General features: G+C 44.6%; 1 protein-coding gene across 5 annotated transcripts in view; it reads right to left on the reverse strand.

The window, feature by feature from the left end:
• GRB10 (growth factor receptor bound protein 10) overlaps positions 1-23,629 on the reverse strand; it is a 205,173-nt gene that overhangs the window by 144,273 nt on the left and 37,271 nt on the right. The window contains exon 1 of one of the 5 annotated variants that reach the window (XM_070615611.1): positions 5,853-8,104. The exons of the other annotated variants lie outside the window; for them this stretch is intronic. The gene's annotated coding sequence lies outside the window, so the exon portion shown is untranslated. Of the gene's footprint in view, positions 1-5,852; positions 8,105-23,629 lie in introns of those variants that run through there. 5 annotated transcript variants of the gene reach the window in all.

Here is a 23,629-nt window from a genome sequence, read left to right on the forward strand (position 1 = left end):
CTAGAAGATAAAACACTACTAAATTGCCATTATAGCTCAAAGGAGCAGAAGTGTTCTAACTCTGTAACATTTGCTACCAAGCAATTATGTTCTCTGCAAGTGTCTCTCTAAGACCCTTTACAACACCAGTACAGAAACAGAACAAAAACCCATACTAGGCCGCTGGGCAGAAAAGAGCAGGTGATGAGCAAGAGGAGTGCTACCAAGATGGTGGGGAGTACTCCATGCTTCAACTTACCAGTCCCTATAGAGGGCCAGGTTGCAGCTGGTAACCTCTCTCCAGCCTCTAGCAGGACCAGCATCCCCCAGGCCTTCAAACTCCTCTAGCCCATAAGTCAACCTTGCCCTTGTGGTAGCTAGTCTCATGTGTCAATCTGTCCAGGCCCTAGTACTCAGCCATTTAAACAAACACCAAATCTGGGGGTTGCTGTGAAGGCATTCTGCAGGGGTGGTTAGCATCTGCAATCACTGGACCTTAAGTAAAGCTGGTTACCCTCCCTAATAAGGGTGGGCCTCATCCAATCGACTGAAGGCCCAAAGAGCAAAGATGGAGGTTTCTCAGAGAAGAAAGAGTTTGGCCTCAAGACTACAGCAAACTCCTGCCTGAGTTTCCAGGCTGCTGGCCTGCCCCACAGATTTCAGACTTGCCAGCCCCCAAAAGTATATGAGCCAATTCCTTAAAATAAATCTCTTTATATAAACACACACATGTTCTGTTTCACTGGAGAACCCTGACTTATACACCCCAACCAAGTGCTGCAAGATCCCAGGACAACACTACGATGCCTCCTGTAGGCCTACCCACACCCACAAACACACCGCCAGATGGGTGTGATGGCTCTGCACAGACCACCTCCCAGCCCCTTCTCCAAACAGTCCTTCCACCTTCTACCCTACCTACAGCCTTGCCTTACTGGGGAGGCTCTTTTTCTCCCCTTCACCCACATCTCCAAGTGCCTGGGGGAAGGGTTGGTGTCCTCTGGGCTCTTTACTGCTGCAGAGAACAGCTCCTCCTGGTCCCTTAAGAACCGTCTCTGCGCTCCTACCATCAGACTGTCCCATGCCCCATGCCTCCTTCTGCTGTCACTCCCGTTTCCCCCGTCTCACTCCATGCATGCTGCTTGCCCTACCTAACTTGTAAGCCCTCGGGAACTCTTGGAGGTATGGAGTTCCATATGTTGAATACATATGTAAATATACTATGTTGCCCCTGAAGTTTCAAACTTAATAGGTGTTAAGAGTGCTGACAATATCATTTAAATATGCCAGTTTCATTACCTAAATATCACCTTTGAAAGTTATTACCAAATGAGATTGCTTCTCACTTAGAAAAATATACATCCCATAAGCCCCGTTGAGTAGGTTCCTTTGGGACAAGAAAACTATAGTTAGAAACAGTAAGAGGATTGGATTAACTCTAGTCTCTAATAAAATGTATCAAACCCAAAGCTGACATCATATTCAACGGTGAAAGATAGAAAGCTTTTCTCCTAAGACCAGAAACAAGGCAAGGATGCTTCTTTTCACCCCTTCTACTCAACACAGTATTGGAAGTTCTAGCCACAGCAATCAGGCAAGAAAAAGAAATAAAAGTAACCAAATTGGAAAGGAAGAACTAAAATTATCTCTGGTCACAGATGACATGGTCCTCTCTGTAGAAAACCCTAAAAATTACACACACACACACACACACACACACACAACTACATTAGAGCTAATATATTCAGCAAAGTTACAGGATACAAAACCAACATGCAAAAATCAGTTGTGTTTTTATATACTTAATGAAAAATTTGAAAAGGCAATTAAGAAAACTCCATTTAAAATAATAGCATAAAAAATAATAATTAGGAATAAACTTAATCTAAGAGGCAAAATACTTGTACACTAAAAATTACAAAATATTGCTATAAGAATATAAATAAGGAAAACATCCTGGGTTCATGGGTTGGAATATTTAACATTGTTATGATGATAATACTACCCAAAGCAAACTACAGATTCAACGCAATCCCTACCAAAATTCCTCCAGTGTTTTTGCAGAAATAGATAAAATCTTTCTAAAATTCACGTGGATTCTCATGAGACCCCAAATAACCAAGAAAATCTTGAAAAAGTTGGACCCAAATTTCCTGATTTCAAAACTTATTACAAAGCTATGGTGATCAACACAGTGTGGTATTGGCATAAGGACAGACATACAGACCAGTGAAACAGAATAGAAAGCCCAGAAATAAATGCTTGCATTTATGGTGGATTGATTTTCAACAAAGGTGCCAAGACCGTTCAATGGAAAAAGGATACTCTTTTGGATATATGGTTCTGGGAAAGTTGACAACCACACACAACAGAACAAAGCTTACCTTACACTATAAACAAAAATTAATTTTAAAAGATCTAAATGGAAGGTCTTAAAACTATGACACCCTTTGAAGAAAACATAGGGTAAAATTTTCATGACACTGAATTTGACAATGATTTCCAGGATATGACACCAAAGTCACATGCAACAAAAGAAAACACAGAAAAAAATTGGACTTTATCAAAATTAAAACCTTATGTGCATCAAAGGACACTATCAAGAGAGTGAAAAACCCACAGAAAGGGACAAAATATTTGCAAATCATAGACAAGCATACCTCATTTTATTGCACTTTGTAGATAATGCGGTTTTTTCCACCAGCAAAAAGATTGTGACTCTCTCTGAAGGCTCAAATGATGGTTAGCAGTTTTTAATGATACACTATTTTTAATTAAGGTATGTACATTTTTAGACATAATGCTATTTCACTCTTAAAAGAACACAGAATAGTGTAAACATAACTTTTTTTGGTGTTTTTTTTTTTTTTGCAGGGTAAGATTCACCCTGAGCTAACATGTTTCCAATCTACCACCTTTCCCCCACCAAAGCCCCAGCCCCAGTGCATGGTTGTATACCCTAGCTGTAAGTCGTTCTAGTTCTTCTATGTGAGCCACCACCATAGCATGACGAATGACAGATGTGTGGCGTGGTTCCATGACCAGGGAGTGAATCTGGGCTACCAAAGCAGTGAACACTGAACTTTAACCACTAGGCCATCATGGCTGGCTCAACATAAGTTTTGTTTTCTCTGTTTTGTCTTGTTTGCTGAGGAATATCTGCCCTGAGCTAACATCTGTTGCCAATCTTCCTCTTTTTGCTGGAGAAAGATTCACCCTGAGCTAACATCTGTGCCAATCTTCCTCTATATTTTGTATGTGGGTCGCTGCCTCAGCATGGTTGCTGACGAGCGGTGTAGGTCCACACCTAGGAACTGAACCCAGGCCACCAGCCACGAAGCAGAGTGCACCGAACTTAACCTCTAGGCCATGGGGCCGGCCCTCAACACAACTTTTATATGCACTGGGAAACCAAAAACTTTGAGAGACTTGCTTTGCAATATTTGCTTTATTTCAGTGGTCTGGGACAGAACCCGCAACATCTCCAAGGTATGCCTGTATCTGAAGGGATTAATATCCAGAACAAACACAGAAGCCCTACAACTCAACAACAAAAAACAAATAACCACATTTTAAAATGGGCAAATAACTTGACCAGACATTTCTCCAAAGAAGACATACAAATGACCAGTGCATGAAAAGATGCTTAACATCAATAGTCATTAGGGAAATGCACATCAAACCACAATGAGATACCAGGGAAAATAACAAGCAACAGTGAGGATGTGTAGAAATTGGAACCTCTCTGCATTGCTGGTGAGAACGTAAAACAGTACAGCCTCTGTGGAAAATGGTATCACAATTCCTCAAAAAATTAAACATAGAATTAACATATGTTTCCGCAATTCTATTTCTAGGCATATACCCAAAAGAATTGAAAGCAGGGATTCAAATAGTTGAATACTCATGTTCACAGCAGCATTATTTACAATAACCAAAAGGTGGAAACAACCCAAGTTTCCATGGACAGATAAATGGATAAGCAAAATGTAATACATATATACAATGGAATACTATTCAGCCTTAAAAAGGAATGGCATTCTGACACAAGCCACAACATGGATGAACCTTAAAGACATTATGCTAAGTGAAATAAGTCAGTCACCAAAAGACAAATATTGTATGATCTCATTCATTTGAGGTACCTAATATAGAGACAAAAAGTAGAACAGAGGTTAGCAGGGGCTGGGGGAGTGGGGTGTTTAATGGGTACAGAATTTCTGTTTCAGATGATTAAAAAGTTCCGGAAATAGTGGTCATGGCTACACAATACTGTGAATGTACTTAATTCCACTGAATTGCACACTTAAAAATGGTAAAAAGGTAAATTTTATGTTTTGTATATTTTATCCCCACTTAAAAAAAACTATCAAAAACTTGGCTATTCAATGAGCTTCCTTTAATAAAATTAACAACTTCTGCTAAATTTAATAGACCCATGAGATTCGGCAGAATTTTTTAGGATGCTAAAGCTTGGAGATATATAAAGCAGTGGTTCCAAGTATCGCTCTTGCATAGTCATGCTATTTTGTTTTTTAAATAATACTATCATTTTTCTGGTCACAATTGTTCCATCACTTGACACCTGTTTACAGCTTTTCCATTTTGATTTATCTTGACCAGCAGCACCCTTTCTCAGTTCTGTAACTCAGCTCTCTGAGGGGGTGACATGGAACCCACACAGCAAGCCCCCTATAAAAATTATCTTGCCCCCCTTACCTGACAAAGACTAAAAAGCACTGTCGTTATCCATACTTTCACGGAGACTGAAAAAGCCACACCACTCTGAACACACCACACTTCTCAATGTCCTGCAGAAGTACAGATCTGATGATATACTGTGCTACTTTAAAGAGTTTCATTTTTAAATCATCAGCTGATTTATCAAAAATGACGTGCTCACTATGGATACTGAGGAACAGTTTCATAAGCAGATAGATATGGCATCTTTATAATGATAAAAGGCATTCTCATTAACAGTTGTAGAATGACAAAGAAATTATACCAATAACTGTTGTCTGTCTTCTTCCTTTGATTAAAGGGACTTATTGACAAGTTCAGCTTGCTGTGCTGGTTTCACGTGTCCTTTTAATTTTGAAGGTTAACCACCCCTTTGCAAGAATGCCACTATAAATAATGTATTGGAGTCTGTCCATTTTAACTGAGTTTTGAACTTGCGATACAAATTTAAATAATCTTCACCATAAAGTTTCCACTTTGTTCCTTACTATAGTTCAGAAAAATAGTTCTAGCAAAGTCAAAAGTTTGCCGATTCTAGAGTCAATATCTTTCTTAACAATGTCAATATTTATACTTCAGGATCCAGCAGCTGAACTGGAACGTGCCTTTGTTCTTTTCATGTTTATTTTTTTTCCATTTTAAGGGTAATTTATACCAAATTAAAGTGATACAATTATCATAAACCTGAAAAATGTTGCACCCAACAAGACTTTCTCTGAAAAGTACATTGGGCATTCCCAACGGAAACTCTGAAGACTGACAGACAGCAGATGACGTTCTTACGCCTTTCACATCACAACCGCCTGCACATTATACATATCGTGGATTTAAGCGGCATAGCGTTCCCCCTCCCATCAGGACAACTTTGTACACTGGATAAATCAACCCATCTCATGACACATCAGGCTCACCACAAGCGGCAACGTGCTCAAAGCGTGCTTGGGATCTGTGCAGCCCACTCTGATACTTTCTCATCTGCTCTATTTTCCTTACGAAAACACACTTTTTGTGACCTACTAACTTCACATCAAGGCATGACAATGGGTTGCAACCCATAATTTGAACAAGGTCAGGTCTGGGTTTGTGTTGCTGTCTCGTCTCCAAGCTCACCACTGTCCTGCGCACCCACATACCTGCCAGCTCACAGAGGCTGTTGTCCACTGGCCCGGCCACTCCTATCCCCACGTCACGGCCCGCCCACACTTCTCTCCTTCCTGGCTCAGGTTTAGCAGTCCACTCCAGATGTCCCCTGGCAAACACCTGAGCTCTGGTGCCCACCTCCTCTTCTGACCTACGAACTAGAAAAACACAACTCCTCTGCTGAATGCAATCAGCCACTTCCAGGCCCCCTGAAGTCACAGACTGTGCTAAATGGACTCTTTCTATTTTTACTTAACCACAAATCCAAAATGTACATTTAATACTGCTGGGAAAGTCTACTGCATTTCCTTAGGAAACTTACTTTGTATTCCCCAGAATGTCTGTTTCATACTTTCTCCTCTCTCCCTCCAAATAGTGACCCCCACTCGCAGGACACTCACGTGACAGCCAGCACGCCGGCCACTTCCGACCCCTTCAGCACATGCAGTGCCAGCTCGTCGCCCTGTCCTCTCCGCGTCATGGCCACAGGCAGGACCTGAACGTCAATCTTCCTTCACTTTTTAGATAGTTACTAAATCCCTTCTTGTTCAAGAACTCGGTCTCGCTCCCTGCTACCCCCAGAACAGCACATGGTAGAGACCCAAGAAGATCTGCAAACCACTCAGGCTAAAGAGCATAATCGCTGAGGGACAGGCTAAGTAACAAAATTTAAGTTAAAACTAAAGACCAAAAGGAGAAGTTTCAAGTCTTAAATCATTGCAGGAGTTTTAAAAAAGAAAGCTGTACCTTTCAGAAAAACCAGGAGATCCTGCTCTGTATTAGGAAAAATATAACTGAGCAATGTTCATGATATATTAAGACAAGCACTTGAAGAAATGAAAACAGAATATTGGCATTCTAAATCATATTAAAAGGATAAAAAGAAACTAATAAGACTTTAAACATCAAAGGGAAAATAAAAAACAGACGAAGCAGCATTCAAAACAGAAACATTTATTCAGAAGATGGATGACGTATACGTGTCAGCTGTCCAGTTCCCTTATTTCAAAATAATATTCAAAAATATTCCAGTGTAAAAAAGAAATACTCAAGGCCAAGTGAAATAGAAAAGCTTTAAAAAGAGTTTACATTAAAAACAAACAAAACCTCTAAGACCTCCAAGGAGAAACTGAGAGAAACCATTTGCTGTTGGGGACTTCCGCTCGTCAATTAGGGCAAAGGAAGGACTCCAAGTAGGATAAAAAGAAGGCAGAATACTATGCATGATGAGATAAGATCCATGGATGTTCATGAAAAGTTGGTATTTGCAAATATTCACAAACATTCGTGAAACATTTCAAAAAAATACTAAGTTACAAAGAATATCAGGGCATTTTGCTAAAACATAAAGATCTCTGGAGCTAAATAAACACCTGTGCCAGCCTCCTCCTGCAAGCCAGCTGAAGACACAGACCAGACCCGGCACATCCCAGGGCTGACAGGGGCATGGGGACAGATGGCCACCGTAGCAATGGACCCCATGAGAAAGCCAAACACAACACCCCTAGAAATTAGCAACGTGTGCATAAAAAACAACTACTCTGCTACCTGAAAATCAAAAACAAGCTCTGGCCTACATAACTGGCCCAAGGAGGAAATGAATACAATAGTCTCTGGACAATTAGGACAATGAACACTCTCACGTGTCAAGACAGATAGAATGAACCAAGATTAGTAACAGGAGGAAAACAAATGCCACACCCCTTGCACCTTCTCCAAAAGAGAAAAGAAATTAAATGAACAACATGAATCCATCTTTAAACCAGAAAAAAGAAAATCCAGTCAAAAGAAATCAGAAAACATAACAAAATTTGTGAAAATTCAAGAAAGATGGTAAAAGACAAATCTCTTACAAATAATAATAAAAAACTCTCCAATATAAAAAATTTTAACCAAAGGAATATAATGATTTTTAATCATATGGTAATTTTATGGACATTTAAAAAGAAAGAAATTTGAAAACTTCAATGAAATTATAATTTTAATTAAAAATATACAAAATCAGAATAAACTAAAAAAAAATCTCAAAATAGAAAACACTGGAGATAAAATTGAGTGAGACTCACCCTCCTTCCACTCCCCTAACATAAAGAAAGCCATGGACTGGCTCCTGCTATCAATTATTTCACGGAAAATAAATGATTCCTAAATATTTGTTTAGACCAGGCACTGGGCTAAGTGACTATATATATGTGTGTCTATGCAAACATACACACACACACTGTACACTAGCATCATTCCCATTGTTGACGAGAGGAAAATGAAGTGCAGTGGTCAAGGTCCTGGGGCGAGTGATGGGAAGGCCTGAAGGAGGAGACGGAGCCCAGTCCAGAGGTCCACACTCTTAACCAGAACCCTACAGTCTGTGGTTTTCAAATTATGGTCTCTGGACAGACAGCGCAGGCAACAGCAGGGAACTTGTTAAAGTGCAAATTCTGCAGCCCAGACCCTGACCTACTAAATCAGAAACTCTAGGGGTGGGGCCCCAAAATGTGTGTTTTACAAGCCCTCAGGTGGTTGTACTGCACACTAAAGTGTGAGAACCATGCCGACCTAGCCCCAACCCTGGGCTGCACCTCAAACTCACCGTGGGAGTTCTTAAAACTCCGCGTGCCGAGCTGTACCCGAGATCAGTGAAAATAAAGCCGGGATGGGGGGGCATTGTTTTAGGCTCCTCAGTTCCTTCGGTATTTCCAAAGTTGAGAACCACTGCTCTCATCTCTTTTATTTACAATTATTATTCTTTTATGATGTTTGCAAGTAGAAAAAACATTAGGAGAAAATTGCAGGAAAGCTTTGAAGAATCATGTCTCCCTTCCTGGGGGCTGGGGAGGAGGTGCCTACCACCACTAAGCCGTTTGAAGTGAAAAATATAATCAGTTACTCAAAATGCATCACTGAATCCTAAGGGCTCAGTTCCCAACTGGAAGCTGCACCTGGTATGTTTTCTGCCTTTTAAAAATGTATTATTTTTTTCCTATGCAAATATAAAGAATCCCTTTTAGAACACCAGTTTTCCCCTTCCTCCACAAGGCATTGGTGGGAGGGGGAGAAGACACAGGAGAAAAGGCTATTTTAACTACCCGCAGCAAAGAACGACCTCATCATTCCAAACTGCACGTTTTTAGGCCCGACGGTCCAAATTTGACCACACGTGTGAGAATGACCTTTGATTTTATATTCTTGGTATCTTGTAAGAGACTTCTTTGGAACATTCTATTCAAGTATCCAAAGTACCTTACACCTAAGGTGATTTGGTCAGCCTCCTGACAGAAAAGGAGTGAGACTTTCAATGAACACATGATTTTTCAATCTGCTCGGATGGTCTGAAATGCAAGTGGAAGTGAGAGCGCGCAGCTCCACTAAACAGAGTCCCACTCGAAGATGGCCACACTCCTGGTCTACTGAGTCCTCTCAACAATCCCCTCTGGAGACACTTATTGCCCCCACTCAACAGGCCAGGAGGCTGAGAGTGAAGGGAGCTTGCCTGTGGTCACGCACGCCGACTAGCTGTGTAGTTAGTCCTTGGGCTCTGCCCTGCCCAAATCCAGAGCCCAGGCCCTGAGCTAAGATGCAGACTCCCCAGGAACAAGATTCCTGTGACCCAGGAGAGGCCAGTGCTAGACATTCATCTTCATTTTCTAGCTACCCTCACCATCTGGGCATTGGGGTCTGTGAGATGGGGTCTCCACTTCTGCAGTGGCTAATACAAAGGCATAGAGGTCATGATTGCTAATCCAAGTCCCAGAGGCTCCCATAAGGAATGCCCCACTGACTTGAGGTACTCATCATTAGATGAAGTCAACAAACAACTGAGCAAGGATGCCCACAGAGAACAGCCCAGGCAACACACAGGCAGAGCGGCCTCACATCCTCCCTCATAAATGCATTACCAAGGAAAACAACACTGGCCCTCTGGTCCTGAAAACAGAGGCGTGGGGGGTCAACACAAACCCCACATACAATCCTTTCCATGTCGCATTCACAGAAGTAATAAGCATACCCCTCCATGATGGCTAAGCGTATGCAGACAACAAGGACAAGACAAAACTCACATTTGTGCCATGAACCCTAGACATCTCTGAAACCTGTAAGGGTGACTGTCCCAATTCCACAGATGAGGACACAGACTCTGAGATGCTGGATGACCTGCCCAGGGTCACACAGAGAACACAGGACCTCATGGACAAAGAAACCACATGGAATCCACAGGAGGCCAGCAGACCTGAGAGTCAGAGAAAACGAGGGATCAGGTGCTCTCCAGATGAGGGCAGCCTACCTGGGCGTAACCAAGGGACACAAAGTGGGGAGGATGGAGGAAGAAGAAAAACCATTATAATTTTAAATTTCAAATGTGCATTACTTACATATAGATCTAAAATTCAGGTCCTTTTAAAATAATTTATTTTTGCTGATATATTTTTTTAATACATTAAAAAATTTTTTCCACTATTGGTATCATTACTTACGATAATCCTTGATACTTGAGTTTAATGAATTATTACAAATTACTTTATGCCTTTGTTTGCCTTCAAAGGGACAGATCTTTGCATGTCCAAACTATAAAAACAGAAACAAAAATTAACAGACCAAATTAAGTCAAAAAGGGGAAAATTACCATGATGACACCCACACTGCCAACTGCACCCCCAACGCCCTAGGAGCACTGTCTTCTCGAGGGAACGAGTGAGACAGATACCAACGAAAAACATACCACTCGGCTTTGTCTTTGCTGCCTATAAATCTGTAATTTGTAACCTGTATTCTGCAATTGTTGGGAAAATGGTTCAAACTTTATGACAAAAATTAAGGGTGCTCTATCAAATAGCCCTTGGATTTAAACACTTTACAAAATATACACACTCCAAAGTCCTTCTAATCAACAACTAATAGTAAAGCTCTTGCCCCTATAATAAAACCCAGGTCACTGATGGGGGACTTCCTTTCGTCTAAAACTTGAAAAAAGTCCCAAGAAATTATATCTAAATCACATTTTCCAGACTCTGGACTACGATCTCTGGGTAAACTATAAAATACTGAAGGTGGCGGCCTCAGATCTCCTTAAGCTCACTCTCTCGGCCGATCTCATAAAAGGCCTGCAGTCCGTCTTCCTGGTCAGTCCCCAGGGGCAGCACTGGAGCTGTAAAAACTTCGGGTCTTTGGTGCTTCGGAAAATGGGACATGGGAGCCAGCACCCACCGCCCCACAGGAGCGACACAGCAGCAGTAACGGCCCTGAATTGCACCCGGCTGCTTCACTGCAGAGCTGCTCACGGCAGCAAAGCACTGGAAACAATCAGACAGCCTGAAAACAGGGGACCGCTTGGATTACAAGACTGACGTAGCAACAAAGGAGGAGGTGGCTGCACATGCAGGTGCCCCGAAGCGTACGGGGGTGAGGGGGAGCCGGGAGCAAAGAAAAGAAACGGGGCAGCGCCCTCCATGGGGAAGGAGACACCCTCTCAGGAGGGCACCAGCAACCAGCAGCAGGACTGCCTTGGGGGGGCCAGGAGACTCGGGGAATGGGGACTCACTTTTCACTGAAGACCCTTTGGACCTGTTAAAGCACATGAATTCTCCATCCAAAAACAACTGAACGCGATCGCTCTATTTTAATTCTTAAAAGAAGTGATGCTGCCCTACCTTCTGAAACTTTGCCATGATCGTTGGTGAATTTAGCAAAGTTCATCCTTTTTTTTGGCTCTCATAGCATCAGACTCCTATCAACTACAGGTCAGAAGAGCAAGCCTCGCTTCTGCCACCTCGGCAAAGCAGTGAAAAGCAAGATCAGAATCTGAAGTGCATGTCAGAGGGGGCTGGGAATGCAGTCATGGAATATAGTGCCACCCTCACAATACTGGGAAAGCGGACCATAAATGTGCTAATGAGCAGTGTGTCCTGTGTTTAGGTATTTCCAACAGTTCTAACGAGCATAAATGTCAGTCAGGCTTCTTCCTAAATTTCACAGCCCTTTCAATACATCAGGCTACACAAAGTGTGTAATTCTATGATCCACCCCCACCCCCGCCCCTCCCGTGTTCCCTCCCTCCTCCTCCACCACCTTGATTATTTTGGGGCAAATAAACACTGATTTTTTAAGTCTATGAATTCAGTGTTTCACAGATTCACACTCAGCCCAAAGCCCTGACACGTGAGGCCCCTCGAAGCTCTCGCTGGGGAGACATCATCTTGGCCTAGAAATGTTCCAGGTGTTCAGTCACACCTCAGCTCTGGAGAAAGCGAAGTGATCCTAAAATGAACCATCTGTCTCTAAGCTACATTATCACCCAGAGTGCCCCCACACACCAATCCACCGAACCCAGGCTGAGTGACTCAGGAAAGGCAGTCCCACATAACTAAGGCACTCTCCTGGATGGAATGATTCGGTATCTGCTCTTGTTCACGGCAGGAGATGTACTCAGGTTTACCTAACACTTACTGTCAGACACGGGGGCTGGCAAGGGAGGGATGTTCCACAAGACCGCTGTGCGTCCCTCCACCAGGGACCGGAGCCTGGTCAGCAGACTTGAAAAAGCACTGAGCTAATGGTCAACTTTCATCCACAGTGTCAATGATGAATACACAGTCAGTGCTGCAAAGTCTCACATTATTCTTGACTAGGATACAAGGTTAAAGGCTACCAGGTTACAAGACTAAACAATTGAGCACTGATCACGGTCTAGTTAACTTAATGTCACAACGCTAGGAGACCCTACAACTCCAGGGCTCTTACTGCCTCCTGCTTGATTTCCTAGCGGCAGCCTTGAATTTTAAGCCTCATCAAGACATGTCCATTGTCCTGTTGTTGTTGCTTTAAGAGTCCCAGAGTAGGAGATAAGACTGGATCTATTAGATGAGGTTTTGCTGATGTTTCAAAATAACCTGAATAAATTCACTTTAAATATATCAATTTTAACTGAAAAATAAAGTCTTTCCTGGTAATCACAACATTTTATCCTTGGTATATCTTGAGTAACTCACAAGTTCCCTCTGAAGAGGCAATAAGCTATATAGTGAAGCGATTTATTTTCTTATGTTCCAAGGATCAGGACCCCACTGAAATAAAAGAGGAGTCCACTCTGTCAGGTCACGAGAACACCACTGCCACGCCACTGAACTATGCTGACACTCGATGGCCTGTGCCACATAAATGAGGACAGTGGTAGCCACCAAAACACGACCTTCAGAGACCTCCCTGTGGTTCTGCAAATCTTACCATTTCCCCACAACAATGATTCCCCCTCTTTTGCTATTACCCGGACCCTCGCCCCATACTCATCCAGGCAACCGGGCACTTCCATGCTGCAGCAGCCACAGGTCAGGTCTCAGTCCTCAGGAACTGGTCACCTCATCTTCAGCTCACCCCTGCCTCCCGGGACCTCCAGGAGGCCACCGTAACTGCTATCCTCCTCCCTCACTGGGCCCCTTTCTCAGTCTCCTCTGCGGATGACTCTCCAACTCCAAGACCTCTAAATACTGGGGGATTCCAGCACCCGCTTCTCAGACTTCTTCCTGCCCTCCCGCCCTTCCTCCCCAGTGAGCTCATTCATCTTCATCACCGTAGACATCACCGAAAGCTAGAGGCTCCCTCGTTCATGTCTTTACAGACCTCGCCCCTGAAGTCTATGAGCACATACCCAACTCTCCCTGCCCATTGCCACTTCGCTGTTCCCTGGCCTCTCAACTCGAAGTCCTGGTCATCTTCCCCACACTGCTCCTGCATCTCAGCACATGGAAACGCCCTCCGTCCACTTGCTCACACCAAAGATTTTGATGTTGTCCATGTTTCCACTCTCTCTTCCATACACCCATCCAGTTTCCCACTTCTCCCCTGACTGCGTCCAGTCTAAGTGCACGATTCTGCAACCTGGTCTCTCGGCTTCTCTTCCTGCCCATCTGCAGCTTTCTCAACAGAGAAGCCAGAGTGATCTTTTTATGACCCATGCGCTCTGCCCCTGGCCACACACTTAGGGTGACCCCACCTCTCAGAATTAAATCAATGCCCTCACAACAGGTCCTCCACCCCCAAGGCCTCTGAAGGGTGGAGAGGGAGGGAGGAGGAGAGAGAGGGCAGAAAGGAGGCAGAGGACACAGGGGGAGGACGGGAGGGAGGAGGGAGGTGGAGGAAGGAAAACCGAGGGCCTTGAGAAGGTGCAGCCAAGTTTGAAAAGTGTTCCACCCCACTTCTGCTGAGAGAGCCACAGTGCTAGATTAAAGGCTCAAAAAAGTACGCGAGGAAAATAAAACCATTTGGCTCCATATAAAGCCCAAACTTATTCTACTATGACGTTCTTTCTGTTTCCACAGACTTGAAAGGAATGTCGGAAGGGCACCAGCCTTCTGCTCCATGTCCTTGTTTCCTCCTCAAGAGCCAGAGCAAGGGAGCAGCAGAGCCGAGGCCAGGTTGGAAGTCCACGCCCACCGCAGCAGGACCAGAAGATTCCAGGTCCCTGTGATGCCACCTGCCAGGTGACCATGAGAGTGAGATGAGACAGAGTCAGTCAAGGATAGGGCCCCCCTGATGGGGTTGAGGGCGTGGCCGTCACCCCCACTGTGTGTTCTCACCTCCTTCACATTTTCCCCTCAGGATTTCTCTCTAAACGCTTCAAATCTGCTTGAAAGACTGCCTTCCTATATAACTTCCAGTATTTTAAAACAAAGCCTATATTGACCCCAGTTAAAATCCCTCCAGTCTAGATACAATCTAATCCTGAATGTTATAGGATAACTTATCTTTCTAAGGGTTCAGTCTATAAGAGATAAGCTAAATGCAGGCACACAACTTACAGAAAAGAGGACAGGAGGAATGGGATGTCTTATCTCTGCAGGCTGATGAGAACAACACTGTACCCTCAGGGCGGGGAGGGAGCAGATCTGCTTTAACAAGGGAGTTTATCACCCTTCCCATCCTTAGTGGGGCCTGGATCCAGATTAATTACCAAAACCCTGGGTCAAGATGTTCCTCCACTCTGCCTCCCCTCTGGAGCAGACCTCTCAGCCCATGACAGGCAGGTGGGGGGCTGCCCTAGAGTGGCACAGAGTCTGGGTGGAGCAGCACAAACCAGGAGGAGGTGCCTGATCAATCCAGGAAGCCTGCTCAGACCCCTGCCCAGGCAGGGCCTTTGGGGAAGTTGGGACACACCTAATCCCGGGCCAGGTGGGAGGGAGGCCCAGACATCACGTGCGTGCCTCACAGCACCTGAGCCCATGGCCCATGGGCACCACGGGGCAGCAGTGCTGGTAGTGGATGCAGAAGTGACATTAGACAGTAGCAGACACTTAACCGTAAATTATCTCATGTGGGTCAAGTGTTATGCAGACGGACATTAAGTAGGGCAGCTGTTGTCAGGGAAAGCTCCGTGGTGGGTGTGGGGGTTGAGCTTGGAAAAGTGGTAGAAATTAGGGAGAGGTGGAGAAAGCAGGTGGGGGCAGAGCAACAAAACGATAGAGATGAGGGAACATGGGATACTTCGGCAACACAGGATGAAGCCCCAACGCCAAGGCTGGGGGAACTAGGAGAAAACACCCAGGGTACCAAAGCCAGGGAAAAGAGCCCCTTGTTGGACATTTACAACGGACCAGGTTCCAAGCTGTGCATCAAACACAGACCTTTCTCCTTCTCCTTCTTAACAGCACCTAACATGAGGAACCCGTGGTCCAGGCTCTCAGCAACACTGGCATTTAACACGGTGGCCGGGACTGGGGCCTTGGGGCCAGAGCCCACAGGGAACAGAGGCTGGTCAGGGTGAAACACGATGATATCCATTCTGGCCTCACAGACTATAAGATAAAACAATTCTGGTTTCAGGGACAGGGTGAGACCCACCCCAAAAAGGGGAAAAGCTTCTAGGGAATTTCCTTCAAAAACATCATGGGAAGATGTGCTAAATATTGGAAAAACACCTCGTTTTCTTACCCAAAATAGGCTGAAGGGTCTACACTCTACAATCTAGATGATGCTAAAGATTCCTCAAACTCCGAAGTTCCAGATGTTTACAAACATACTAACCTATTTTGTATGAAATTTGAATTTTTATTACGAAATTCTTTATTGTATAGTCATAAAATGAAATTTTAAATTGTTTTGTTTCAAAAAAGTAGACATATGTCTACTCTAGCCACAGTAGTCCTACATTATCAGAGTCATTATAAATAATCACCAGGAGTTTTTCTTCTGAAGTTTGCATAATTTGCAGGATCTGTCATTTTCAAAGCAACGTTTTTTTTCCCCATTGGCTCTAAAATCTGCAGTAACTAAGAAAGTACTCATCTCCCGATGAAGTCATCCACATCCATCACACACCCTCTGGACCCTCAGACATCAACTCGTTTGTCTATGAAGTAATTCATCAAGAGAACCCCTGACAGCACAAAGAAAAGAGCACCTCTGAAATGTTACCCTCTTCTCTCCTCCACCCTCTTTTCAGGCCTACAGCTCTGTTATTTCTGAAAGCATGAAATGCTCTAAATGGCGCTATTCAATCAGAGCTTGTACTCCTTATCATAAATCTCATTGCATGTTATTACATTCCTCCATCTTCCCTTAATTGAGACTGTAACTTAAAAAAATTAATCCTCCTTTCAACTTAGAATGGATTGTAACAGCCTGTTGATTCTGCTGCTCCCTCAGTAATATTGCTGCCAGGCTGCCCCCCTTTCAGAAAGAGCAAAGGAAAATCTATTTCTTGAAGACAGTTGGAATGTCTGGCCTACAAGTCACATACAGCAACACAGAGCAGCCCTCAGGCAGCTCTCAGTAGAGAAGCACATAAAAAGCTCCCTCTGCTATCTCAGGAGCTATATTCCCTTGGGAAGTACCAAGGCAGAAAGTCCTTTGCAAAATATCAAGGATGGCCACACGCAACATTTTGGTAGATGTTGCTCTGAACATTCACATATAAAACTTAGTTGAAAAGTTGAACGAGCTACCAACATTGGTTATGGACCAAAGACCAATAAAAAACATTTTTAAAAAAGAGGTTCCCTTCCTGCATCTTGCATTCTACCTAAGCAGGTGCACACACACAAGTTTCCTTTGCCATTCTTCTTCCATGCCTCTATTTCAGGGCAGTCCTGTTCCACAGAAGCTTCCATGACTACAAACACGTTGAGCCTGGTAAGAGTTGCTCTTGGGGTAAAACATCCAGAAGTGCTAGAGTATGCTATCCACAATTCTAAACAACCGACAGCAGATACAAACACGTATAATCAGCATGCTTAGGTTCCCCACCCCTACTCTTCAATATTTGTGAAATCAAGCCATTCCCATTGTCAATGCCAGAAGAGCTACATTTTTACATCACAAAGATACCCAAGTTCCCAGTCTAATGACGCTGGCCACTTTCACAGGAGGACAAAGACAGTGGACATCTTAGATAATGAATCACCCAGGCCCTAGATTCAGCCTGCAATGACCCCCAAGGTCCTGAGGTAACTCACTAATGACCAGCATGGGCCCTCCGAGATCATAGTCCAGGCTACCCGAGAAGAAAGGTAAGTCCGCTGTGCTCCCAGGAGTTACCTTTAACCATCTAAAACGTGAGTAAAATCAATAAAATAAGGGTAGACTCAGAGGATCCACAATGGTTTGGTTCCTGACACCACACATCAGACTCAACAAGAACTAACCAGGTGTTGATCCCCAGGCACCTAGAGCTTTGCCCTGTAAGACAGACCTCTAGCTCTTGATGCTTTGTCCACTGCCTCGGCTGGCCTGGGACATTGTCTTCCTGACCAGTCCTACCCCTGCTCTCCCAGACCAGAATGCAGATGACAGGCAGACCCACAGCCATGCCCCAAACCAGATGTCCAGGACACCAGCAGGAGGAGACTGAATCCAGAAAGGAGGACAGAAGGAAGGACACGGCATTCCTACAAGCCTAGAAAGAGGCAGTAAAGAAAGCAATCTACCGCAGCTGTATTCAAACAGCAAAAACCTGGAAACAACCCAAATGTCCATCAATAGGTGGATGGATGAACCAGTTGTGATGGGTCTACGCAAAGGAATACTACTCAGCAATAAAAAGGAGCAAGCTGTTGCTACATGCTTCCACTTCAGCACAGCTCCATCTCAAAATAATTATGCAGAGTAAAAGAGGACAATCAAAATACATCAGTTCCCTTTAGTTCCCTTTATGTAATACTCTAGAAAATGCAAATTAATCTGTAATGAGAGAAAACAGATGGGTGGAAGGGTGGGAGAGAAGGACTGCCAAGTGGCAGGAGGAAACTTTTGGGGGTGATGGATTTATCTTCATTATTTTGATTAAGGTGATGGTTTCATGGGTGTGTACATATATCAAAATTCATCAAATTGTACCTTTTAAATATGTGCAGTTTGTTATACTTCAAATTGTTTTTTTTAAACAAGAAAACAATTTGAGGGAGAAGAGGATATCAAGGGATTTGGTGTGACTAGAACAAGAAGGGTCGATTCTCACTATCTGCAGTAGCTATGTTCTGAATTAGTGAATACTGAATTAGCGAATATTGAACCTCTGGCCCTAGGGGAAATACAGTTAGGTTTCTATGAGCTTCTGGTCGCAACATTTTCATCAATCAATTAATATTTCATGTGTTTTTGTTTTTTTGTGTGTTTCTGTTTAAAAACAACTTAATATCTATACACAATTGATTCGTTAACATTGAAGTTTGGCCAACGGCACTATAAGCCATGCCTGAACAAAGCTGACCTAACACATATATGTTTTCTGTCAGGCGTATTACAACCTTCTTATGCCTAGGAACAACTCAACACTATGCTTTTGACAGCAAAATCACCAAGAAAAAGCACAAAAATGTGAATGATGTAGCACCAAATAGACTGCAAAAGGACACATGTTTACAGTTGGAGAGCTGAGGTAAGAAGGAGAGCATCAGCGTCTTGCCCAATCTCATGTGGGAACGTGCAAGTCAGGCAACTCAACCTCTCTGCCACTCTGTGCATGTCTACAAGTGACTGCAAAAGTTCCACGAGTATGGATTTTGGAGGTGCAGATACATTTTAGCGAGTAGGCAACTTCACAGATATGGGGTTGGTGAATGACGCGAATGAACGGGACTTCTTTGTGCCTTGGTGCTCTCATCTGTAAAATGGGGCAAGGGTGTATCTACTTCACAGGGCTATTGTGAAGATCACAAGAGTTCACGCGCAGACTCACTCACAACAGCACTGGCACTATGAGTACAACACACGTCAGTTATTGCTGTCATTGTCATTTGTACGGCCATCGGCTCATCTCTGCACCTCCTCTTTCCACAGAGCGAGTACTCTGTACTGCTGTCTACTTCCCCACAGCAGTGCCCAGCATCTGTGGACAGGGGAGGATGGGCCAGGCATCACTCCACCAAGTTCTGTGACATTGGGGGCATCACAGAGGGGTTGTACCTGAGCTGAGGCTGCTTGGTTTGGACCCCTACGACTTATCTTAAATAGCATGCTAACTGCTTTTTGCCTGCAGAACACTTTCTCCGAATTCAACTTTAACATTGTCACTACTTAAAAACACTCAGCTTCAAGAAATACTGCCCATTATCTTATCCCCAAAGTTGTCAGCAACTTATCAATACTTATGAATATTTTAAGATGATTTCAGTTCTCTTGAGAAACTCTCATTTTAAGGATACATTGGTAGTCACCAAAATCAAGGCACCAACATGTTCTGAGTAGCAATCAGCTCTTCTCCCAATTCTAATGGACAGAAATAATGGCAACAAATAGCTGGTTTTGGTTTTGAACAGGAGAAGTATGGCAAAGAGATGAACTGGCAACATGAAAAGAAATAAGAGACTGATTAGTTATCAGTCTTTGAAAGATTACTGAGTCCTAAGTCTTCCAATTTAGTTAAGAGCTGAAGACTTAAAAATTGTCCGCTTCACTTTAAAAACACTTAGACTTCTAACAGGCATTGACAGAATTCTGACAATTATTTTCATCTTTTGGCTGAACCTCATAAGGAACCAAATAATCATTCTCTACAGCTCCTTCTAAAACTCAACCACCACGAGCCAGCCCGGTGGGGAGTGGCTGGGTCCGGTGCACCCTGCTTCAGCAGCCCGGCTTCGCAGGTTTGGATCCCGGGTGCAGAAACTACACCACTCATCAGCCATGCTGAAGCGGTGACTCACATACAAAAGAGAGGAGGCACTGATGTTAGCTCAGCAACAATCTTCCTCACTAGAAACAAACAAATAAACAAATAAACTCGACTATCTTGTTCCCAGCAAAAGATTTTGAGCAGGAAACCTTAAAAGCCAAGTAAAGATTTCCAGTTCTAGCCAAGATGGAGTAGCCATGATGGACCTCAAATAACAAGAAGCAGAGGAAGACTCGGAGAGGTAGAAAGAAGGAGGCAGCTGCCTGGGGACATTGGGACTTGAGGAAGAACGTGGCAGTGAGTTCCTGGGTTTCCTTATCATCTCCCACAGACCTCAGACAGGGCACTACAGAAGTCTCCAACCAGGAACCACCAACAGGCTGGGACAGGAAAAGTTCCAAGACAGCACGTTCCCACCACCAAAGGACCAGGAAAAGGGTGGCCAAACAAAACTAAAAATCTTTTGGACAATACTCACCCTACTCCAGCCAAACACCATTGGAAAAACTGCTCACACCCACCACGGTTTCAGCAGGCCAAGTGGAAACTAATTTTCCACCCCTCTCCTAGCCCCCGACTTGGCAGAAGCAGGTGGCCACACTGGGATCCCTCCTGGGTGGGGGGTGGGGGTCTGCTGGCCAAGCAGGAGCTGATCTTCTCCTACTCGGTGGACGCGGACACTCAATTCTTCTCCACTGGGGAGCTTTGCTTCCACTCCTCCTGGCATCATGAAGGGCACCATGGGGTGAGAGGTGGGGTTAACTGGCATTTCTTCCCCGTCCTCCATCTCCCATGCCAGCAGAGCCCAGTGAGGGGAGCTCAGTCTCCCCTCCAACTTGGCCGCAGGAGGTGTTGCTCTGGGAAGGTATAAGTGGGGCCAAGAAGGAGCTGAACTTCCACCCAAACTGACTGTGACAAGGTGTTTTGTGTCAGCCCTCCAGGTGGTGTCTGCAGGGCCCAACAGGCAACTGACATCTACCCCTACACAGACCTATGGCTAGGCCTCAACAGGAAAACTGCCTGCTAAGAAGGTTAAACAGGATCCAAAATCTCTCAACATAAAACCAAGATGTCCAAAATAAAATGAAAAGCACCTGTTGTACCAAGAACAAAGACAGCCGCAACTAGAATGCGAAAGAGAGTCAACCGATGCCAGCACTGAGATGACTGGGGTTGGAATCGTCTGACAAGCATTTCAGAGCAGCCATCAAAAAAATGCTTCCAAGAGAATCACAAACACTCTCGAAATAAATCAGAGCAGAAAAGCTACATCTTTAAGTGACTCACAAGTAGGGTGGTAACAGTATTTTTCTCCCTTCAATCTTAGACTACTGATTTTTAGATTCTCTGCAGCAGGGAGTAACCGTTCTAAGACCTCATTGTATTTGGACCCAACGATTGTATTTGGACTCACTGTATTTGAATCATTCCATCAGATATTTATTGAGATCCTGCCATGTGCGAGGTATCATGCTGGCTGATCAGGAATACAGAGATATGCCCCATGATCATTGCTTTCTGGTACTTTCCAGTGAGGGGAAGAGGCATATGCAACATCACTGTATCAGGGCATGAGAGGTCAAGTGCCCAAAATGAGGTATGGGCACTCCAGAGAAGAATACAAAATGTCTGCCAAAAGAGGAAAGTGCATTGTTATAGAAACCTACAGACGAGAGAATGCCAAGAAAAGATGGAAGATACGACACCAAAGTGTATAAGAGCTTCTTAAAGATCTGTTCATGGCTAGCTGACCTTGAGCATCAAAGTCGCTGTGTGGCCCAACTATGATTTTCTGCCCTCAGAAAGAGGAAGGCAGAAGTCATTCCATCTTTAGTTAGAGTCTGAGAATGCTTTGGTTTAAACTTACTGTAAATGAGAAAGAACAAATGATCAGTGCAACTGGGCAGAGAAATGGTTTCTACCCTCAACCAAACTCTGTCATGTTAAATAAGTTAAAGTAGCTGCAGCCACAATAACTAGCCCTCCTCTGACTGCCATCTCAAAGGTAAGTGGTCAATGAGAGAGGCACCCTCCTATTGTCCATAAGAGTCCAGTGAGAGCCTGGCCACTGGGGGCACACCTGCCTCTGCTGGCCACGGGCAGGAGAGCACCCCATCAGAGGCTGAGCCCTGGGAGTGAGGCTGCTGCAGTGGATACTCAGCTTAGGGTTGTGATGCTGAGACCCAAGTCAATCCCTAAAAATTCCCCAAAGAGAACAAAACAAGCAACCATAAAACACAGCCAAAGGATGGCTAAGCCACGGTCCGAGAGAGGCCCCAGGCCTGAGGGAAACACTCAGAGACCTCTCCAAGATCACTAGTGGGAGAACAGAAATTGGACGATTAAGATCATTGGTACCTTTCTCTCTCTCCCCACTATGACCCCAAAACAACCAGAGCTCTTGAGATGCGATGAACCTGAGGGAGAACAGTGGGAGGACTGCCCTGATGCCCACTGCCCTCTCCCTACTTTACCATCCACGGCCCCATCACTCTAGGATCTGTGATTCCCATGGCAGGTCCGCACATAGCCAGGCACTGGGGGCCCTGGTCTGAGCCACCGTGCAAACTGAAGCCTGCTGTGACAATAACCATTTCCCTAATTAGCCACTAACTGGTCCCTCTCAGACCCTCTCATTTTGTGTGGCAGTATCTTTCGGAAATACCAAGGGACTGGGCTCCAACTCTTAGAGCAAACAAAACAGGAGATCTTACTGGAATATCTTGCTACTAAAAATACCTTCCGTGCCTGCAGGGGCTGTGGGCAGCCTACAGACCATGGTACCCTCAGCACCTAGGAGGGGACCTGGTATCAAATGGGTGATTGCGAGGAACTTATGGTATGAGTAGAAAAAAGCAAAGTGAGAACTAATCTATGAGCAGTTTCAATCAATACATTATACAACACATACAAGTTAGCAGAGTCTAACCTTGGGTTAGATTTGTTCTCTTTAACACAGTGGCTCGAGGATGCCAAGGAGCCCCACCCGGCACTTGATGAGGTCGGCCCTGTCCTGGAGAGGATGCATATTCCAGACTGCCCGTTGGAATGGCCTAAGTGTGGAGCTCACAGACCCACACACCCTGTGCTACCTCCACATCCCATGAGAGTGCATTTTAGCAATTGTCTGGCCAGGACTAAGGGTGCAGTGGGTAGCCATGGAATAACGTAAACTGGCTTTTAAAAAGTCTAAGACTTCCTGCCTCGGACTCATCCCTGGAGAAGTCCCTCATGAAAGTGTCATGATAATCACAGGGAGGAAACAAAAGGCACCCTGCCCACTGTCCTATTGCCCCCCAGACCCAGGGAGCTCCATGCCCCCTGGCTCAGCCACCATGTCCCACACTCACGTGCTGGATGAGAGGCATCTGTGTAAGAGATCAAGAAAGGGCTCTGTGGCTAAAAGAGTTTTTGGAATTTCCCACCCCAGAGCAATCTTTTGCGGCCCACCCCTTATTCACTACACTGACTGATCCCTCTGGGGACTCAGAGTCAAGAAGCCGGGGATGGCCGGGTGGCCACAAACCCCACTCTTGGAGGGTAGATGAGGCATGACCCACACTGTTGCTTCCACGGCAGTGGACCCCACTGCTTAAGCTGCCGTTGATAATTAGATTTTAAGCCCAAAACAGGAGGATTAACTGTGAAATGAGGTTTCATTTCAACGTTGTGTCC

The sequence above is a fragment of the Equus przewalskii genome, chromosome 4, assembly GCF_037783145.1.
Source record: "Equus przewalskii isolate Varuska chromosome 4, EquPr2, whole genome shotgun sequence".
Taxonomy (NCBI): Eukaryota; Metazoa; Chordata; class Mammalia; order Perissodactyla; family Equidae; genus Equus; species Equus przewalskii.